Here is a 22,192-nt window from a genome sequence, read left to right as displayed (position 1 = left end):
AAAGTTAATTGATTTTGACAATGAACCCTTTACGTCTTCACATGCCCGGCCCACTTCAGGATTTTTAGGATTTTCAACTTTTATGAAGAAATATACAAAGGGCCATTTTTTTCAGATTTCCAGTATCTGCATTTTTTTAACTTTCACTTATGTCTCTGTCTAATCTACTTATATAAATTACTTTCTTACTTAACTTTATTCTGTTACCAAGGTGAAAATATGGACCCGAATGATGCCTTCATTTTATAAAGACTGCAAGCAGGTGAGGCCCATTACTGAGCTTCATGGCACACCTGTCATTACATCTTGCCAAACAGCAAAATACTCATTTTCTGTAAATCTCTTGTTGCCTGTTAATCTGCCAAGCTCTACCCGTGCCAATACATTAAGAAAACATCGTGGGATTTGTTTCAACGCCATAACTCATTCGAATGCCTTTCGGAAATCTAAACACACCAGACCCACAGGTGCCCAAATGTCCACAATGTCTATGGCTTCTTCGATGAACTCCAATATATTGGTCAAGTATGATTTCCCTTGCACAAAACTCCAAAACGGAGTTTGCTTATCTTGGCTTCTTCCTTTCTAGTGTTCTCTGTAACTTTTAAACTATTAATCGCGTGGGGATCCGGTTTGTGCTGTGTGTTGGTGTGCAGTCATGGGTGTATATTGTGTATAAGATGGGACTCAGCACACAACCTTGTGGCGCTCATGTGCTGGGCGTCAGCAATGGGGAGTGATTGGACCCCATCCTGACAGTCTGTGGACGATCTGTTAAGAAGTCCTTGATCCATATGCATGTGTTGGCATTAACACCCAGGTCAGACAGTTTGTCCACCATTCTGCTGGGGATGATGGCATTAAATGCAGAACTGAAATCTACAAATCACATCCATCCTTGATGTTGCTGTATACATGATCCAGTGTGTTTTGACCTCTCGTCGGACACGTGACATGCTGGTGGAATTTAGGGAGGACAGTTTTTAGATTTGCCTGGTTGAAGTCTCCAGCCACGACGAAAATCCCATCACGATTTCCAAACCTCTAGAACTTCTATTTCCACGCTCTCGCAGTCGGATGTGAAGGTCAATAATTGAAATCTATGTACGAGAGGCTCGTGTTTTTGGGGTAAAAGGAGCCAATGAATAATATTAATATAATATCAAGGGGGGTGGTTAAAGTGTGTGTTTGGTGGGGAGGGTGATTAGTGTGTGTGTTGGGGGATGGTTTGTGTGTGTGTGTTTGGGGGGAGGGTGATTAGTGTGTGTGATGGGGGGGTGGTAAGTGTGTGTGTTGGGGGGATGGTTTGCGTGTGTGTGTGTGTGGGGGTGGTGTGGTTAGTGTGTGTGTGACGCAACAAACCCCCCCCCCCCGCAACCGGGGTAAATAGACAGCTAAAATAAAGGGGGAAATATTGCTGTACGGAATGTTATCTTCCACAAAATGGTTCTAAGTTACATCTCTAGATAGATTTTTCAGATATGCCTTAATCCGAGTCGCTAAATGTTGCCATTCGTCAACAAATGTGAAATAAAGACAGAAAGATGCTGGAAACATGTAACAATAATGGGGGGGGGGGGGGGGGGGGGGGGGTATAATAATATTTTAGTTGGAAGACGTGAGTGATTTTAACCAAATGTTAATATTTTGTTTGCTATATAATTTTTGTTTCAATATAAGTGAATATTTATGTTTTAATAGTAAATTAACTAGATGTTATTTTTTTTTATTTCGTCGGTCTCATATTTAAGTAACAACGAATCTATTGGTTCTGAGTGAAAGCGCTTTGCTCGCCCTCCGGCCCGCGTTCACAGCAGTATTTATTCCCAGGTACACAAAAATGCTGGAGAAACTCAGCGGGTGCAGCAGCATCTATGGAGCGAAGGAAATAGGTAACGTATCGGGCCGAAACCCGGAAGGGTTTCGGCCCGAAACGTTGTCTATTTCCTATAGTGGAGATTGTTCTTCAGATCCGTAGGTAACGTTTCGGCCCGATACGTTACCTATTTCCTTCGCTCCATAGATGCTGCTGCGCCCGCTGAGTTTCTCCAGCATTTTTGTGTATCTTCGATTTTCCAGCATCTGCAGTTCCTTCTTGAACAGTATTTATTCCCAGGCTAGTTCTGAGGTCAAATGACTATTAAATAAATTAGAATGGCATCGTAGCGCATTTTGAAGCAATTAACGCAATTTGAACGGAATAATTGAGCACATTTCCGGAATGCGAAGCAGTAAATAATATCACCACAGTTTGGAAACAATTCTGCAAAATCGAAAGCCGCGACGATGCGTTTTCATATTCTTATCGTGGAGGGAGGAACAGCAGATACTGTTTTAAACCGAGGATAGACACAAACAAACTGGAGTAACTCAGCGAGACAGGCAAGCATCTCTGGAGAGAAAGAATGGGAGACGTTTCGGATCGAGACCCTTCTTGAATTGGTTAATCTCCCCAAGATTAACAAATAATTTATCCACTTACTCTGGCCTGATTGTTTCTCAACGTATCTGTCAGTTGACGTACAGTTTTACTGAAATTGCTTGTATTACATCTAGGACTACCAATATTGTTTTTGCAGATAGACTCAAAATGCTGGAGAAACTCAGCGGGTCGAGACCCGAAACATCACCCATTCCTTCTCTCCAGAGATGCTGCCTGTGCCGCTGAGTTACTCCAGCTTTCTGTGTCTATCTTCGGTTTAAACCAGCATCTGCAGTTCCTTCCGACACACTATTTTTGCACATTTCAGCTTCAACTCGGCAACGGACTTGAACGAATATGCCACAGTCGTTACAGACTTCATAAAGAAATGTGTGGAGGACTGCATCCCTACAAAAACCTTCCGAGTGTTTCCCAATCAGAAACCTTGGATGAACTTTGAGATCCGCACTCTCCTGAAGTCCAGACACAGGGCATTCACCTCCGATGATACAGTGGCCTACATGAAGACCAGATACGACCTTGGTAAGGCCATCAAAAAGGCCAAAAGGGACTTCTGCTCCAAACTGGAGGACGAGACAGATGTTCGGCAGCTGTGGCAGGGTCTGAATGCAATCACCTCCTACAAGGCAAAACCAGGAGGCAGCTCGAATGCCGGTGTAACATCACTCCCTGACGAGCTCAATGTGTTTTACGCACGCTTTGACAGGGAGAATACTGATGTGCCTTCCCGATCCCCCATTCGCTGCGATGGCATTTCAGTCTCAGTCACAGAGGCCGATGTCAGGAAATCCTTCAGAGGGGTGAACCCCCGAAAAGCACCTGGTCCTGATGGTATACCCGGCCGTGTTCTAAAAACCTGTGCGGACCAACTGACGGGAGTTTCTACGGACATTTTCAACCTCTCACTTCTGAGGTCTGAGGTCCCCACCTGCTTTAAAAGGGCATCAATTATACCGGTGCCCAAGAAGAGTAAGGTGACATGCCTCAATGACTATCGACCAGTGGCACTAACGCCGGTGGTGATGAAGTGCTTTGAGAGGTTGATCATGGAGCAAATCAACTCCTACATCGACAAAAACCTGGACCCACTGCAGTTCGCGTACCGCCACAACAGATCAACGGTGGATGCGATCTCGCTGGCCCTCCACTCCGCACTGGACCACTTGGACAACAAAAACTCATATGTCAGGCTGTTATTCATTGATTACAGCTCGGCATTTAACACAATCATCCCCTCCAAACTGGTTACCAAACTCGCAGAACTGGGTCTCTGCGCATCCCTCTGCAACTGGATCCTTGACTTCCTCGTCCACAGACCACAGTCGGTTCGTATTGGTGGAAATGTGTCAGCCTCAATAACAATCAGCACGGGAGCACCTCAAGGCTGCGTGCTCAGCCCCCTGCTGTACTCACTCTATACCCATGACTGCGTAGCGAACCACAGTGCGAACTCCATCATCAAGTTCGCTGACGACACCACTATTGTGGGGCGTATCACTGATGGGGATGAGTCAGAGTACAGAAGAGAGATCGAGCAACTGTCCATATGGTGCCAGCGCAATAACCTGGCCCTCAACACCAGCAAAACCAAGGAACTGATTGTGGACTTTGGAAGGAGTAGGAGGGGGACCCACAGCCCCATTTATATCAACGGGTCGATGGTTGAAAGGGTCAAGAGCTTCAAATTCCTGGGCGTGCACATCTCTGAAGATCTTTCCTGGTCCGAGAACACTAATGCAATCATCAAAAAAGCACATCAGCGCCTCTACTTCCTGAGAAGATTACGGAGAGTCGGATTGTCAAGGAAGACTCTCTCTAACTTCTACAGGTGCACAGTCGAGAGCATGCTGACCGGTTGCATCGTGGCTTGGTTCGGCAATTTGAGCGCCCTGGAAAGGAAAAGACTACAAAAAGTAGTAAACACTGCCCAGTCCATCATCGGCTCTGACCTTCCTTCCATCGAGGGGATTTATCGCAGTCGCTGCCTCAAAAAGGCTGGCAGTATCATGAAAGACCCACACCATCCTGGCCACACACTCATCTCCCTGCTACCTTCCGGTAGAAGGTACAGGAGCCTGAAGACTGCAACAACCAGGTTCAGGAATAGTTACTTCCCCTCAGCCATCAGGCTATTAAACCTGGCTCGGACAAAACTCTGATTATTACCAACCACTTTCTGTTATTTGCACTATCAGTTTATTTATTCATGTGTGTATATATTTATATCATGGTATATGGACACATTTATCTGTTTTGTAGTAAATGCCTACTATTTTCTGTGTGCTTAAGCAAAGCAAGAATTTCATTGTCCTATACAGGGACACATGACAATAAACTAACTTGAACTGGAACTTGAAGTGCAGCAACTTTTAACGCCGTTATTTCTGGGTCGTGGTGTGGTAGGTAGCTGCAAAAGGACTCTAACCGGAAAGGAATCGGATATAACTACAGTTTTTAAAAAAACAGTGAAGTAATGGGCCACTGTGGCGCAACGGTAGAGTTGCTGCCTTTTACATTGCTGGAGACCCGGGGTCGATCCTCACTGCAGGTGCTGTCTGTGCGGAGTTTGTACGTTCTCCCTGTGACTACGTGCGTGTTCTTCTTAATCAGTAAGTGTGTCCGGGGTTACGGGGAGAAGGCACGAGGGGTGGGTTGAGTGGGAAAGATAGATCAGCCGGACAGTAGTGACATGATGGGCCGAATGGCCAAATGTTGCTCCTAGAACTTCTGAACTTCTGAACTTATAACGCCGGACTGAAAGAAAAGGTAAAATGATTTGGACGCTTGCATCCTCACAGGAAAAAATAAACATCCCGTCATTACGCACGTCCATTCCAAATGCGCACCCCATCAGGCACTGTTCTGCGCACATTCCCATCTCTGCAGAGTCGTAGTCGCCGAGGCTGAAATTTACTTCGCACATTCATCACAAATAGTCACATCATACTGTAATCTAATGCTAACATCCCAACGATATCATGTGTCTACCACAGTGTGTGCGAGCTAGTCCTCAGGACCAGATTGGACCCAACTTTGTGTTAGAATTCCCAGTTATTATTTGAGTCAGGCATTGCCTCACTTTGATTGGTATTTGCAAAGAAAAACAAAACTGCTCACCCATTAAGCAATCCAATTGCGCCCCGTATACGAAATGACGACATTTCTGCTGCGCGGTGCTGAATGGCCACCAGAGAAAACATAGATTGTACATTTGATTCATCCCAAAAACAAAACCAGTGCATTCACAGCTTGAAAACAAATGATGGATGTAATCATATTGTTGAATCCCTAGCCCCGTGGTCAAATTGTATTTCTAATCGCAGAATTCAACGTAGTTCAAGCAACCCTAACCGCGCCGCATAGATTTTGAAGAAAAGGGATGGGTTCGTGCCCTGATAATACCATTGATTTTATGCCACGTTTCGTTTTTCACAGCCATACAAAAGGCCTCAGTTACACAATACACACAATACACACAATACAATTTATTTGTCACTTGAACCTCATGGAGGCTCAAATGAAATGTTGTTTCTGCAGTCATACACACAAGAAACTAACTAACTAACTAAGTTGGTAACTAACCTAATATAACTCAGCCATGATCATATTGAATGGCGGTGCAGGCTCGAAGGGCCGAATGGCCTACTCCTGCACCTAATTTCTATGTTTCTATGTTTCTATGTAACTCCGTGTCCAAGACCATATTTCCTTTAACCTTAATAAATAATGGATTTGGATATCCGCAGAATGATGATAATCTAATGTGCGATGCGTTTGGTTATCCGTTCATTCATTATGCCATGATACGACTAAATCTAAAGTAAACATAATTGTCCTTTTCTCTCTCTGGCGTTTCTTCTTGGGTATGGCGCGCACAGCCTAAAGTTGTAGGTCAACTTGTTCTATTTGATCTTTTGTTTGTGCACGTCGGGCTGATTGCATTATGGTGGACCACGTGAAGGTTGCAATCTCCCACCCTTTGTCCTCTTAGGCGGACCTAAGAGGACAAACTCGTTGGTGTTTCTCCCAACTGGGACCATTGCTGCGGAGATTAATAATTGAGTGAGCAGTTTGAGATTACCAATGAAGATTGTCTATCAAATAATTTCGAGATACAATGAACAATCGGACAACGATGGAATTTTGGGCCAGAATTATTACAGTTTTACAGCAATGTCTGTACCGAACATAATACAAAAATAGGCATAAAATACTGCAGTAACTCAGCGGGACAGGCAGCATCTCTAAAGAGAAGGAATGGGTGACGTTTCTTCAGACTGACCAAACTTATTTCATCTGCCTATAGACGACCCACGCCCTCCCATCTCCAGAATATCCATGCGCCTACCTAAATGACTTCTGAACACCACTATTGTATATAGAGACATAGAAATATAGAAACATAGAAAGTAGGTGCAGGAGTAGGCCATTCGGCCCTTCGAGCCTGCACCGCCATTCAATATGATCATGGCTGATCATCCAACTCAGTATCCTGTACCTGCCTTCTCTCCATACCCCCCGATCCCTTTAGCCACAAGGACCACATCTAACTCCCTCTTAAATATAGCCAATGAACTGGCCTCAACTACCTTCTGTGGCCGAGAATTCCACAGATTCACCACTCTCTGTGTGAAAAATGTTCTTCTCATCTCGGTCCTAAAAGACTTCCACCTTATCCTTATGCCTCAACCACCACTCCTGGTAGCCTATTCCAGGCACCCACCACTTTCCGAGTAAAATAATTTACCCCACACATCTGCATGAACTGATAATCATTATATCGCCGTTTTCTTCTTTTTTTTTAATATCGTCCAATAGTTATTGAAAAGAATATGGTGAAGGGGGTTGTAGATTTTTGTGAAGGCTGCCTGTCACTGGGTTGAATCGTTTCTCCCGCCATTTCAGCCACATAATGAGAACTATGAATGCAACTTTTGCTTCTGCTGGTCCAATGTATTTTTCCATTGAACCCACTGCGTATCTGTGCGACGTTTGCATATAATTCTAAAATGTTTCTGTCAAATGTGCAACAGGCCATTGACCTTTGAATAGTAGCCCAATTATCACAATTTCTGCACTGAATTCCTTATGTGTAACGATCTTCTGTTCCATATGTAGCCCAAGGAGATGACCATATGACACATAGAATTCTTTCCAAGTTTCTGCTGATCCGCGAAATACAATGAAGTCCTCTGTACTATTTTTTTTTTTTTAATTCCGTCTACAAATAACTTGGACCATCCTGGCTAATATACAGATAATTTGCCAGTGGAATGTAAACATCATGTTAAAAAAGCACATTGCGGTTTAAGTTAAATTGAGATGCAGCGTTACAGAAACCATTACACATGGTACATATCACTGAGAATGTATTTTCCTCTTTTGTTATTCATTCACATAAACCAATATTCATTCATTAGGCGAGGAGTCCAAGAGATAAATCATTGTAATAATTTGTATGTTCTGGAGTTAATGTGCATGTGAATACAAAATCTCTATTTCAAACGTTTCTTCACATTATCTGGGAATTATAAGTATCTACTGGATATTTGTGCAACACAGAAGTCCTATAATTTCGCTTACATTCTCCATCGACGAGTTACTATATGAGCTTCCATTGAGAACGCTACTGTCCCGTCAGATTTAAAGCTTTGTTCCTGTTCTCAAATCTCTTGCACAATGTAGCCCTATGACTAATTTAAGAGCGGTCCTGACCTAATATCTACCTCTTTAGAGGCCATCAGATTATCTGTAATCTGACTTTACTGGCCTCTATCGCTCACTCAACAATATTCCCTTTATCCGTTACCTGGAGACTGTGTGTTAGAAGGAACTGCAGAAGGTGGTTCTTTAAACCGTAGATAGACACTAAAAGCTGGAGTAACTCAGCTGGACAAGCAGCATCTCTGGTGAGAAGGAAGCTGGTGACGATTCGGGTCGAGATCCTTCTTAATAAACGTCACCCATTCCTTCTCTCCAGAGATGCTGCCAGTCCCGTTGAGTTACTCCAGCTTTCAGTGTCTATCTTCTGTAGGCTGTGGACGGCAACAAAAATACTTTTCATTGTACACCTCGGTACACCTGATGATAAACTGAACTACACTCAACTAAATCAAACGAAACTAAAGCGAATGGTATGTTAGCATTCATAGCAAAGGGATTTGAGTATAGGAGCAGGGAGGTTCTACTGCAGTTGTACAGGGTCTTGGTGAGACCACACCTGGAGTATTGCGTACAGTTTTGGTCTCCTAATCTGAGGAAGGACATTCTTGCCATAGAGGGAGTACAGAGAAGGTTCACCAAACTGATTCCTGGGATGTCAGGACTTTCATAAGAAGAAAGACTGGATAGACTCGGCTTGTACTCGCTAGAATTTAGGAGATTGAGGGGGGATCTTATAGAAACTTACAAAATTCTTAAGGGGTTGGACAGGCTAGATGCAGGAAGATTGTTCCCGATGTTGAGGAAGTCCAGAACAAAGGGTCACAGTTTAAGGATAAGGGGGAAATCTTTTAGGACCGAGATGAGAAAAAAACTTTTTTCACACAGAGAGTGGTGAATCTGTGGAATTCTCTGCCATAGAATGTAGTTGAGGCCAGTTCATTGGCTATATTTAAGAGGGAGTTAGATGTGGCCCTTGTGGCTAAAGGGATCAGGGGGTATGGAGAGAAAGCAGGTACAGGATACTTGGATGATCAGCCATGATCATATTGAATGGCGGTGCAGGCTCGAAGGGCCGAAGGGCCGAATGGCCTACTCCTGCACCTGTTTTCTATGTTTCTATGTTTCTAAATGTGTAGGAAGGAACTGCAGATGCTGGTTTACACGGAAGATAGACAAAAATGCTGGAGTAATGCTGGTCAGGCTGCGTCTCTGGAGTAAAGAAACAGGTGACGTTTCTGGTCGAGACCCTTGCTCAGACTGAGAGCCGGGGCTGGGGGGAGGGGGGGACATAAGAGGTACGAACCTAGCCTACATGCTTATACAGTTGAACCTCTGCCCACCACATGATGTTTCTGACGTTAACAAACATTTCATTTGCCCAGAGCGTCGGGTTGGCGTAACACGAGATTAAATAGATGATTTCACACTTGGCAAGAGTATTGCTGCCACGAATCACAATTCAATCCACGGAATGAGTAATTAATGCACCAAACAACTAAATGATATATTACGGTAGTGAATAATGCAGTGAACCAATAATTATATTCAGCACCTCCAGTTAATTCACACTAATTAATGCACAAAATTAATGCATATCTGTTGTCACAAATGAAGCGCACATTATCAATTCATTCCGAGGGTCACTAATTGATTCCGTAAATCACGAGTTAATGCACTAGATTACTAATTAACCTGCAGATCTTCTAATCAGTGCACAGAGTTAATATTCAATGAATTTGGTCGAACTGCGGGGAGTGATTAATTAGTATGCTTTAAAAGAGTTTTCTCGATGTCTAATTGCTAAAGTAGTGATAGAAATATGCATTTTCAATAAGAGTTTGTTAGTATAAAACGATTATTTGTTTGTTTTTGCTCTCTAGTTTATTGGTAGCATTCTTATTCTTGTACATAGCAAAAAAAGCTGAATATTTTTTTAAAAACAGTGGGAAATGGTATTAGAGTCTTACAGCACGGAACAGGCCCTTCGGCCCAACTGGTGAACTATGTACCCACACCTCTTGGTCCCTCTGCTCTGCAGTACTCCCCAGGGCCCTGCCATTCAATATGAAGTTCCTGCTCTGGAATAACTTTCCAAAATGCGACACCTCGCATTGATTGAGTGAAGAACAATTGAACGCGTGCTGCAGAATTTTGCCTTTTGGCATCTACTCGGATCCCACCTTGACGCAATCATCCCCACAGGTCTTCAGGATTACGGTCAGATGGTTGGGAAACGGTGACTGAAAAGGTAATGGGTGTTTTAGTTATCTTCTATTGATTTGGAAAAAAATGTCTCAGCAGATGGGAGGTTCTGTAACTGTAGCTGGGCAATGGAGGAGGGTAACTAACCTGACCCCATTATTTAAGAATTTGGAAAAGCGAAAAGGTGGGCCTGCTGTCCTGGCGACATAATGTCAACAGTAGTAAATATGCTAGAATCTATATTGAAGAACCATAGAGTAATGCTGAACTACTATCTACCTCTTCAGGGACCCTCGGACTATCCTTGATCGGACTTTGCTGGCTTTACCTTGCACTAAACATGATTCCCTTATCATGTAACTGTGCACTGTAAATGGCTCGATTGTAATCATGTATTGTCATCCTGCCGATTGGATGGCACGCAACATAGGCTTTGTACTGTACCTCGGTACACGTGACAATAACCTGAACTAAACTGAAAAATAAGGTGACAGGTCCGACTGATCACCATGAACTTTCCAAAACACGATCACATTTGGTTTCTCCATCGAGGTTCAGGTTCTTGGGGGGGGGGGGGGGGGTGTCGACGTAAAGTAGATAGTGAAGAAACGTATCATCATAACACAGTAGATTGGATTGTCAGAAAGCTTTACATAATCTCACACACACACAAGAGTTTGGTCCACGATGTCAGACCACATAGTAAGGGTGTACTCACTTATAACATTATAACATGGGCAGGCTAGTGCAGTGAGAATGTTTACTGTGATTGACAAGACAAGAATTAAAGGTCCCAGTCGCGAATGTACTCTATTTCGAGCTGAGATGAAGAGATATTTTTATCTAATGACGGGTAGCTTTTGGATTTCTATTCTACAGATAGCTTTTCCGGTTCCGTCATCGTTCATCTATAGCCAAAAATGTATAGGTTTTGTAGATATCAAAACATCAATGGATATGGCGATAATTCAGGAAAGTGGTATTGGGTTGGGAGCTCAACTATGATCTTGATGAATTGCAGAGCAGGACTAAAAGGCCACCTGGTCTAGCCTCGTCCCATTTATTATTTAATTTTAATTTTAGGTATTTTAAAAATATGATGAGGATTTCTGTCACCGCCATCCTTTCAACAGTGAGCCCCCGGTCACCATCAGGAATGACACAAAATGCTGGAATAATTCCGCGGGACAGGCAGCATCTCTGGGGAGAAGGAATGGGTGACCTTTCGGGTTGCGACCCTTCCTTTCCTCATCCATGCTCTAGTCCTCTGCTATTTACTTTATATCTATAACATTTGGAATTTCAACGCTAATGCCCCTGTCCCACTTAGGAAACCTGAATTGAAACCTCTGCAGACTTTGCGCCCCACCCAAGGTTTCCTGCGGTTCCCGGAGGTTGCAGGTGGTTGCCGGAGGTTGCAGGTAATGGAAGCAGGTAAGGAGACTGACAAAAACCTCCGGGAACCGCACGGAAACCTTGGGTGGGGCGCAAAGTCTCCAGAGGTTTCCGTTCAGGATTCCTAAGCGGGAGAGGGGCATTAGGAGAATACGTCCTTCCAATTAACTCTGTCAATGATCCTCAAATGTTGTACATCTCAATTAAATCCCGACTCTTACTCTATCCTCTCTTCCAAACCACGTCATATCCCATCATTTCTCATACCTATTTTTTCTAATGCTAAGGACATCCTCTGTATCCCCAGTGCAATCACATCTCACCTGTAATGTGACACCGGTTTCCTTCCTCCAGCAATTTTGTGTACCTTCGATATTCCAGCATCTGCAGTTCCCTTTTGAACTCCTTAGTAAGATAATTGGCTACTGTAAATTATCCCAAGGGCAGGTCGGGCAATCGGGGATAGTTAGATACAAAACACTGGACTAACTGAATTTTGAAGAACCCATCTGAAGATGGCTTCCGATCTGAAACGGCACCTACTTTTGTTTTCCAGGGATGCTCCAGCATTTTGTGTCCATCTTCGGTGAAAACCAGCATCTGCAGTTCCTTCCTACCTAATCGGGGGCCGTTTGTGCGCATGTGAGGCAGAAAAGATAACAGAGTGGACAGATTACAGGGAATTGACAGAATTAAACTGACAACTGACAGACTCGAAACGCTGAAATTGTCTCCTTCTATGCCTTGTGAAATGTATGGATAATATGGAATAATTATTTCTACTTTAAAATAATGCATTAACTGTGAACTGATTTGAAAATTTCCAATGACATGGTTGGTGCAAAATAAAGACCAAATAACCGTCTCTCGTATTAAATTAATGTCTTCCAGCAAACTATTCTACAACAAGGAAGGCTTTACATAGCGACGCGCAGAACAGTTCCTATGATGAATATTTTGGGATTTTTTTAATATCAGAGTCCACAATGCACAACTACTGTATATGGGACATATTGGACAAATAAAATTACAATTCAACTTAAGACTATTAGAAAGAAATGTAAAGGCGTGTTAATTTAAATGTGCAACTGTTGCAAAATTCCAATCGCGTTGTCTTATTATGAATGGACATATTATTCTCTTCCAAACTATCAAACAGCACGTTAAAACATGTTTTTTTAAATCAATGATGCAAGTGAAACATTGAAAGAGGTACAGACTGGCAATGATTGCTACTACTTATGCCCCTGTCCCACTTAGGAAACCTGAACGGAAACCTCTGGAGACTTTGCGCCCCACCCAAGGTTTCCGTGCGGTTCCCGGAGGTTGCAGGTGGTTGCCGGAGGTTGCAGGTAGTGGAAGCAGGTAGGGAGACTGACAAAAACCTCCGGGAACCGCACAGAAACCTTGGGTGGGGCGCAAAGTCTCCAGAGGTTTCCGTTCAGGTGTCCTAAGTGGGACAGGGGCATAAGACCAACCAATTAATTATCGATTCCAGACTAGCGCAATGAGTTGTTGGAACCCTCTGTATGAAAATGACTATAAAAACAAACTCTATTGAACTATGGAGAGAAAAGATTGCTTTAGATACAGTAACTTCAGATAGGCAGATAGTATTGCATCTGCTTTAGGTGTAATGATTCTAATTGGAAACGATTAAGACAGATCTTCGTGACAAGATTTATGATTTGAAACCAGAGGCATTTTAGTAAGAAACCTTCCTCCTTTTGGATGATCAGCCATGATGATATTGAATGGCGGTGCAGGCTCGAAGGGCCGAATGGCCTACTCCTGCACCTATTTTCTATGTTTCTATGTTTAATCCTGTGAGATTTGATTTCAATTGTGTGCAGCAAAATATTTGGGTTCATCGCATAATTTGACATCTAATGATTTGTAACTATGCAATATGAAACGTGGTCCCGGACTCATATTATTTGGTGAATGACGAAAGAGTGAAAGCTTTGAGGAAAGCCCGAGCCCTATTCAACAAATCGTAAATACTGTATACTCCAAGCAACATACTCCAAGTATGTTGTCAGTGAACCGGTAAAAGAATTCAATTTGTGCCGCACCGGCCGTTGTGCTAAAATGATGAAATATCGAATGTCCAAGCCCTGTGCTTCCTTTTACTGACAGTAAATTGTGATAGATAACTCCTGAAAAGCTTTGTAGGGGTTGGATGAATCGGGTAAAGAATATCAGTCCTGACCCGAAAAATGCTGGAGAAACTCAGCGAGAGGGGCAGCATCTATGGAGCGAAGGAAATGGGCAACGTTTCGGGTCGAGACCCTTCTTCAGAAGGACCCGACCCGAATGTTCGCCTATCCGTGTTCTCCAGAGATGCTGCTTGATCCCTGAGTTACTCCAGCACTTTGTGCCCTTTTTTGACAATATGTAAATGACGGTCACCTGAATTCCAATACCGGTTTCACTGAATTTCAGTGATGGTAATGTTGCAAATCGATTTCTTGCGAGACCCAATGTAATCATCAAAATACTTTCTGATTTTAAACATAATTGTTACAGGGCTCAACAAGGTTAGTTGGCCTGCAGTCGATGCCGAGTCAAAGAGGCTTTCAATGATATATTGAACATTTTACGAAGTACCCTGGGCATTAAATACACTACTTCACAAAGTTGTATTTTGTTGCACCGTATTACACTAAGAGTTTCATGCGCTTAAACTACGCGTCTATGTGGCAGTGTCTACATAGACATCAAATCCAATTCCAATCAAGGCCGAAATATCTCTACGCCGCCGTTGAAGCAACTTCCACAGCTTTTAGGGTAAGGGTCAAAGCGACTGATGGGAACAGGCTCTAACCATGTATAAATTCTGGGCAGGAAGTTTAGGGTTCCATCTATTCAGGAGCTTAGGAATGTTAACGTGAGCGAAATTCAAACTGGCCAACAATCCTCAAGCTGTAACTGCGCTGCAAAACCAAGTAGAGCCAAGTAGCCTGGCATTTGTTGATACTTTTTCCTCAGTAGAACAAGTATCCTCCAATTGTTATGCTTCCAGGCAAACCATAAGCAATGCAATAGCCGTTTCGTTGTTATGCAAAGATCGTATTGAAGCAGATAGATTAAGGACCAAAACCAACAGACATATGGTGAACACAAAATGCTCGAATAACTCAGCGGGACAGGCAGCATCTCTGGAGAGAAGGAATGGATGACTTGCGTCAGTCTGAAGAAGGGTCTCGACCCGAAACGTCACCCATTCCTTCTCTCCAGAGATGCTGTCTGTCCCGCTCAGTTACTGCAGCATTTTGGGTCTATCTTCGATTAAAACCAGCATCTGCAGATCCTTCCTAGACATATGGTGGGATTTAGTGCGTTTTGTTGTTGAAGGCTGGAACCGCGCCCAGGTTCATGTATATGACAGAAATCAGGGACGATGGCTAAAGAACGGTGTTGAATCGTGGTCCTGTCAGGCAGTAGATAACACATAGCAAGATGATGAAAACAATGGAGTTTAATTTCATGATTATTTGCATAAAATGATAATTATTTATCCAATGACCAGAATTGGACAAATAGGCTGCCAGCAAATGGCAACTGAAATAGAGGCTAATTTGTCAGGCCAGTGAGATCAGCGGTCTTTAAAGGGACGTAGAGGGCTCACGGGACAGTTGAAACGATTGAGATTGAGATAGTTGAGTAAAGATTATGTAATATTATTATGGGAATGTAAATGTGGATAGACACAAAATGTTGGAAGAACTCTGGCAGCATCTCTGGAGAGAAGGAATGGGTGACGTTCCGGGCCGAGACTCTGATTTGTCAAATAGCTATATTTAAGAGGGAGTTAGATGTGGCCCTTGTGGCTAAAGGGATCAGGGGGTATGGAGAGAAGGCAGGTACAGGATACTGAGTTGGATGATCAGCCATGATCATATTGAATGGCGGTGCAGGCTCGAAGGGCCGAATGGCCTACTCCTGCACCTATTTTCTATGTTTCTAATACATTGCGGGAATAGTTCAATCTGACTGAAGAGATTCAAAGGAATTGGAGGAAAATTCGCCACCATTCACCAGTGCGCCACCATGGAGCCTTGAGTGTATTACTACAGTAAAGAGTAGGGGAGGTGTCCCAACTTCTTGGCCAATACCAAAATAATTTATAATAATTAGACTGGCGCACATCCTACTTAACAACAATGGGTGCATTTTAAAATGTCTTATTTGGCCCCGGGCATCCTTAAACGGATGCAAATTGCTCTATATCGATGCAAGAATTTCTTCAAAAAACCCACGCAATGGGAATACGTGGACCTGCGGGTGTTCGCGAATATCACATTATATACTAATAATCTTGTGCTTCCACTCGACTCTGCTGCTGCCCTTTGAATTGTTAACAGGGGCCTCGCCAGATTTTAATGAATGCAATTACCCAACGAAAAACAGATTATTTTAGATTAATTAAAGAATAAATGTCATATGATAAAGCATTTGCCTTCATGGTTCATCTCACTGAAACTGTCCTGTTTGAGTTGACACATTCTCCTGCCAATCTCGATGGGTTTTATCATCTATCCCTCATCATGGAGGGTCCTTGGGAAGGTGCATTGTTGATACTGCCATTTTTTTCATCCACTATATTGTGACCTTTGTCGACGCCATTGCATTTCATCATCCATTTGACAACATCCCTGGCATACTAATCACTATTAAATACAACGTTTAGAAAAACAAAAAATCGACATTCTTATTTTCCATTTTTTCTTCGTCTGACATCTCAGGTTGATGTCCAAACTGCTGTTTACGGTCTGGACTATTTCCAAATAAATATCGACTGTTTAAGATGGTTTTTAAGGTCAGTGCTTTAAGGGAATCGTGTTTCACCAGTTCCACAACTCTGCACATTGTATCCCTCTTGAGATCAGACCTTTCCAACAATGGCCCTACCAATCGGCCTACCTACCATGGGCTCACTGAGGTCGTATCTTCACCCCCCTGTGAAGATGGGTGTGAAGCAGAAATGACATCCATCATTTTTCACCATAGATGCTGTCTGATCCGCTGAGTTGCTTCAGCAATCTTTGGTATAAACCAGCATCTGCAGTTCTTTGTTTCAACATCCAAACCCTTTAATAGCCCAGTCATTCAAAAATAATTACCTCCGTCCACATTAAATGCTTCTGATGATATAGCCCCCACAATTCCTCTTGGGTATAACATTCTAGAGATTCACGTCCCTCTCCGAAAAGAAATTTCGACACAGATCCATTTTATTGGTATGAAGGAACTACAGATGCTGGTTTAAACCGAAGATAGACATTAAAGCTGGAGTAACTCAGCGGGTCAGGCAGCATCTCTGGAGCGAAGGAATGGGTGACGTTTCGAGTCTGAACAAGGGTCTGAACCCGAAACGTCACCCATTCTCTCTCTCCAGAGGTGCTGCCTATCCCACTGAATTAGTGTCTATTTTCCGTTTTATTGGACTGTCTTTATCTCGCAACTATTTAAGTGTTGGATGTTTTGCCGAAGTGAGTAGTTTGGAGAGTAAAGAATGCAGTTTGTAAACGACGATAATAGTTTTACTCTTCCCATTCTTTTATTTGGGGCCATTTATGTTCAATGAAAATGCCAGGAAATTTGGAAACAGTGAACATAGGTACAGACGGGTGGAGAGGGAAGACTGGATGTGGTCAGAGTGCATGCGCATCCCGGTACATTACATTGCCAGATGTGCTGCTAATGGGTACACGATACATGAGAAATAGGTTTCACCATTCATTGAACCTTCCACCCCTACCCAAACCCACACACACACACACACACACACACACACACACACACACACACACACACACACACACACACACACACACACACACACACACACACCCCACACACACACACACCACGCACACACACACGCATACACACACAGCCACACACACGCACACACACACCCACACACACACACACACCCACACACACACACACACACACACACATGCACACATGCACAACCCCCCCATACACACACACACAGCCACACACACACAAAGCCACACACACACACACACACACACACACATACACAGCCCCCCCCCCCCACACACACACACACACACACACATACACACACACACACACACACACACACACACAAGCACAGACACACAGCCAGATACACACACACACACACACACACAGCCACATACACAGCCACACACACACACACACACACACACACACACACACACACACACACACACACACACACACACACACACACACACACACACACACACACACACACACACATCCGGGACATATGACAATAAAACACTCTTGTCATCCACACATTAACACACATACACCTCAAAGTGGATTACAATGTTATCCTTAATCCTTAATCACCATTCATCATAAACCTTTCTGTGTTGTGATATCTTTATGAAATTCTAACAAGGAAAAGTCCTCAACTCTCTTTGTTTTTACATGCGCTTGCTTGCTCGGTGGTTCTAACGTTTCAATTGCGCATGGTTTATCTCCAATAGAGATATGGTATGAATCATCAAGACTAAAATTAATGCAGCAGGTTTATTCTGGCACGATCTATAGAATAGACGGAAAGGTTGGCAGCTTTAATAATGGTGGAATGGAGTTCAGTGAAGAGCAGGCATAAACACTTTAGTCCAGTCAGCCTGTCCCACACAGGACCCTGCTCCAAGGAATGCCATCTCCTGCGAGAATTTACAAAGTCAACAAAACTCAACGACAGTTTGAGAAATGTTTGACAAGTTGCATTCTGAAAAATGCATGGTTGCTGAGCAAAACGCAAAGTGCTGGAGGAGAGAATTGAACAGACGCCGTTTCGGGTCTTCAGACTGATTGGAGTAAAGGAGAGGAAACTGGAAAAGGGAGGGGTCCCGTCGCCACCTGTCTTTTCCATCTTTCTGCAGCTTCTTGTGCCAGCGTGGTCACTGAAGCTTGTTCAGGAGATCAAGTGACTGTTATAATGTTCGATGGCATTCACTTGCGATTGCGTCCCTGGCCGAGTTCCGTTCTCGTTTGAAGGGGGAACCCGATCCCAGAGGTCTATTGCGCCCCCGGAATCCACTCACTCGATGCCATCAACAACTCTCTGGCATTCACAATTTACAATTACAGTCCCTCATAATACCGAACCTTTTTGAACAAGCAAAATATTCAGATTCTTTAGGCAAATATACACAAAATGCCAGGATCAAGCAGAATCCCTGGAGAAGATCGACATTGAAACCTGGAGTGACTCAGCAGCATCTCAGGAGAAAAAGAATGGGTGACGTTTCTAGTCCAGACCCTTCTTCAGTGATGCTGCCTGTCCCGCTGAGTTACTCCAGCTATTTGTGTGTATATTCGGTTTAAATAAGCATCTGCAGTTCCTTCCAACAGCACCCCTAGAGATCATGGTCCCATTAATGTTCTACGTGGATGCTGTCTGCGCCGATGAGTTACTCCAGCACTTAGTGTCCTTTTGTGTATTAACCAACACTTGCAGTCATTTGTTTCCACACAATAATCTGGATTAGATCACCCCTTCGTCCATGTATCTCAACATTATACATATGTGTCTCTTTTAACCTGCCTTCATAAATAACACGAGATCAACAAGGAACTGTTTCTCCAGCGCATTTTACAAATCGTCATTGGTAATCACCATGTGAAAATATCAAAACTGGGCATAGGCGTACTAAATAAGACAAATGCGCCGGATCGTGGCGACTCTGTGCATGCTCGTCCCAGAACCTGATCTATATCAATCCATTACAATGGTTCTTTAAAACTCTATCCCATTGTAGCTACCAGCATTTCCAGCAATACTATCCGCTAAAAAACTGTACTGCCACTGTCCCACTTAGAGAACATGAACGGAAACCTCTAGAGACTTTGCGCCCCACCCAAGGTTTCTGTGCGGTTCCCGGAGGGTTGTGTCAGTCTCCCGACCTGCTTCCACTACCTGCAACCTCCGGCAACCACCTGCAACCTCCGGCAACCACCTGCAACCTCCGGGAACCGCACGGAAACCTTGGGTGGGGCGCAAAGTCTTCAGAGGTTTCCGTTCAGGTTTCCTAAGTGGGACAGGGGCATTATATAAAACACTATATACTACACTCTGTTAGTTTCTTCTTTGCACCACCCGTTGTACTTGTGCGAGCCTTGACTACACTAGGATCAAATTTAATTGAATACCACGCAAACAGAAGCCTTTGGCTATATTTTGATAGGGTCACAATAATATACAAATATATAAAGATGACATTTAACGATCTTCATACCCAATTTTGAATGTGCGGATAAACATAGTACAGAGGAGAGAGAAAAGGTGACAAAACACAATGTTTTTGGTAATTTTGTCCAATGGATCGTGAGACATCATTTAAACGATTAGCCTCCATGGCAATAAGATTAAGCCTAATAAGTCCTATAGGATATACTGGCATTTACACCCCTAGTTTGTGTTGCCACATGGAGTAACTTCGTGAAGACATCTTGGATTCTCATGTAGCATAGGGATTGAGTGTCATGGTTAAACATTTAGCTTGTTTATTAGTTAACATGTATATAGCTTAGTACTGAATACGAAGTTAGTTATTGTCCCATAGCATAGGTGTGTTTAGGTAGTTTAGAAACTACTTTGTCATTGGGCTTGGCTTTCTTGGTTAAGCGCTTATCCTGCTATAGCATGTACTTTGTGTTTTAATAGTAATTAAAAGATTAGCCCCCCTGCCTGTACTACAACCGAAGGGTTGCACAACGCTTTTGAATTCATAAATCAAAATTACTTCAGGCAACGTCAAGGCTGTAATTGTCCAAATCTGAAATATTGGCTCTGGACTACCACATGCCAGGAATTTCATTCCATATCGCAAAGAAAAAAAATAATTCAATTGCTGGAGGGAAAATTGCAGCTCACGAACAATAAATCACACTTAAACATAACAATGTGCAGAGAGATGGATGGATCGATTGCACGAACATAGACAGTTAGATAGACAGATATATGGCAATGTAGGCTCTGCTCCGCTTCTAATGCAGTAGCTATAGTTTTAAATGTTCAGGAGAAAAAAAAATGCATTCTAAATTTCCCATTCATTTTGTTAACGAATTGAGTCCGGGGCTTTGAGTTATCAAGTCGGGGCGTACTAATTGGTACCATTTTCCTGCAGTTTTCAACCGTCACTTGTAGTTCCTATAACAATCAGGTAATCAGCTAAAAAGGAGATTCAATCCTGTGCCTTCAGTCTGAAGACCCGAAACGACGCCTGTTCAATTCTGATGTTCTTCAGAAACTCCCAAAACTAGACCGCATAATTACACATTTGTAATTTTGAGCCAAACTAATTTATATATATATTTTTTTCTCATTGTTACCCTGTTAGATTCATTTTTGGAGATAACTGTATTAACTGAACATAACTAGGTAGTGCATATACACTTCCAGTTTTATTTTAAAGCAATCAGAGTGGTTTTGTGTCTATATTTTATTTTATTTTTAAAGCCTTCAAATGTGTCATCTGCAGAACTGACAACAAAAAAAATGGTTCCAAAAAGATTAACTAAACATTCTCTGTCGGCTATGTAAAATATTCCGAATATTTATTTCCTCTTCAATGTGCATTTTTCTACCAGTGGCGTGAAATCTAATTTCTGAGTTCCATGAATCAATCAAATTCCACATATATTTTCCCATCTCGTATTTTGCTCCATTAATGTCAGCACCATTTCGATTCGCCTGATATCCTCCCCCTATCATTGTGACTTTGTAAAGAGGTATAACACTTTTAACAAATCTGCGTCCCAGATACGACTTCTTGCTGTTACCAAAATCTTTGATAAATGTGCTTCCTAGTTACCAACTCCCGCATTTTCAGTCCCATTTTGTACATCAATATACATGTTCTCTGCGCCCAGTTCAAATACCACATGTTTCCCGTGGGCATGAATGATGATGCGTTTTAGTATCTTTGCAAGATTACACCAGAATGCACTTATTCATGGAGAGATCTATTTTATAAGATTATTTTAAGATGAACACATTTCACTCATCACATCAACTCTCGTTTTGCTTCATATATTTCGACATATTACACACAAGTCACGTTGTGCCGAGGCAGCTACTGCCGAGCTCAGTGGATAAGATTTAATCTCTCGTTGACTTCCACAAACACGGAGAAGCAAGCGCAAAAGTAAAATACTGTGCAGACAATTAAGGATATTTTCTATATTTCCAGAGAGAGGTAAACGAACTATACAAGTTAACAAAATTATATTAAAATGCCTTGCCTTTAATTAGTGTACAATATTTAAACCAGCGCGGCTGGCCATGGGCAAATCGAAAATGTAATATTCATATCTAGAGGTTTTTTAGGGATTTCTGAATGTTATGAACAAGTTATCCATATTATCCATATTCAAACGCGACTGGAACATACCAAAAGAGGCTGGTATATAAATTTAAATTGCTACAAAGAATTGACATTTCAA

Source organism: Amblyraja radiata, chromosome 16, assembly GCF_010909765.2.
Source record: "Amblyraja radiata isolate CabotCenter1 chromosome 16, sAmbRad1.1.pri, whole genome shotgun sequence".
In the NCBI taxonomy this organism is placed as follows: Eukaryota; Metazoa; Chordata; class Chondrichthyes; order Rajiformes; family Rajidae; genus Amblyraja; species Amblyraja radiata.
This window is presented reverse-complemented; position numbering follows the sequence as displayed.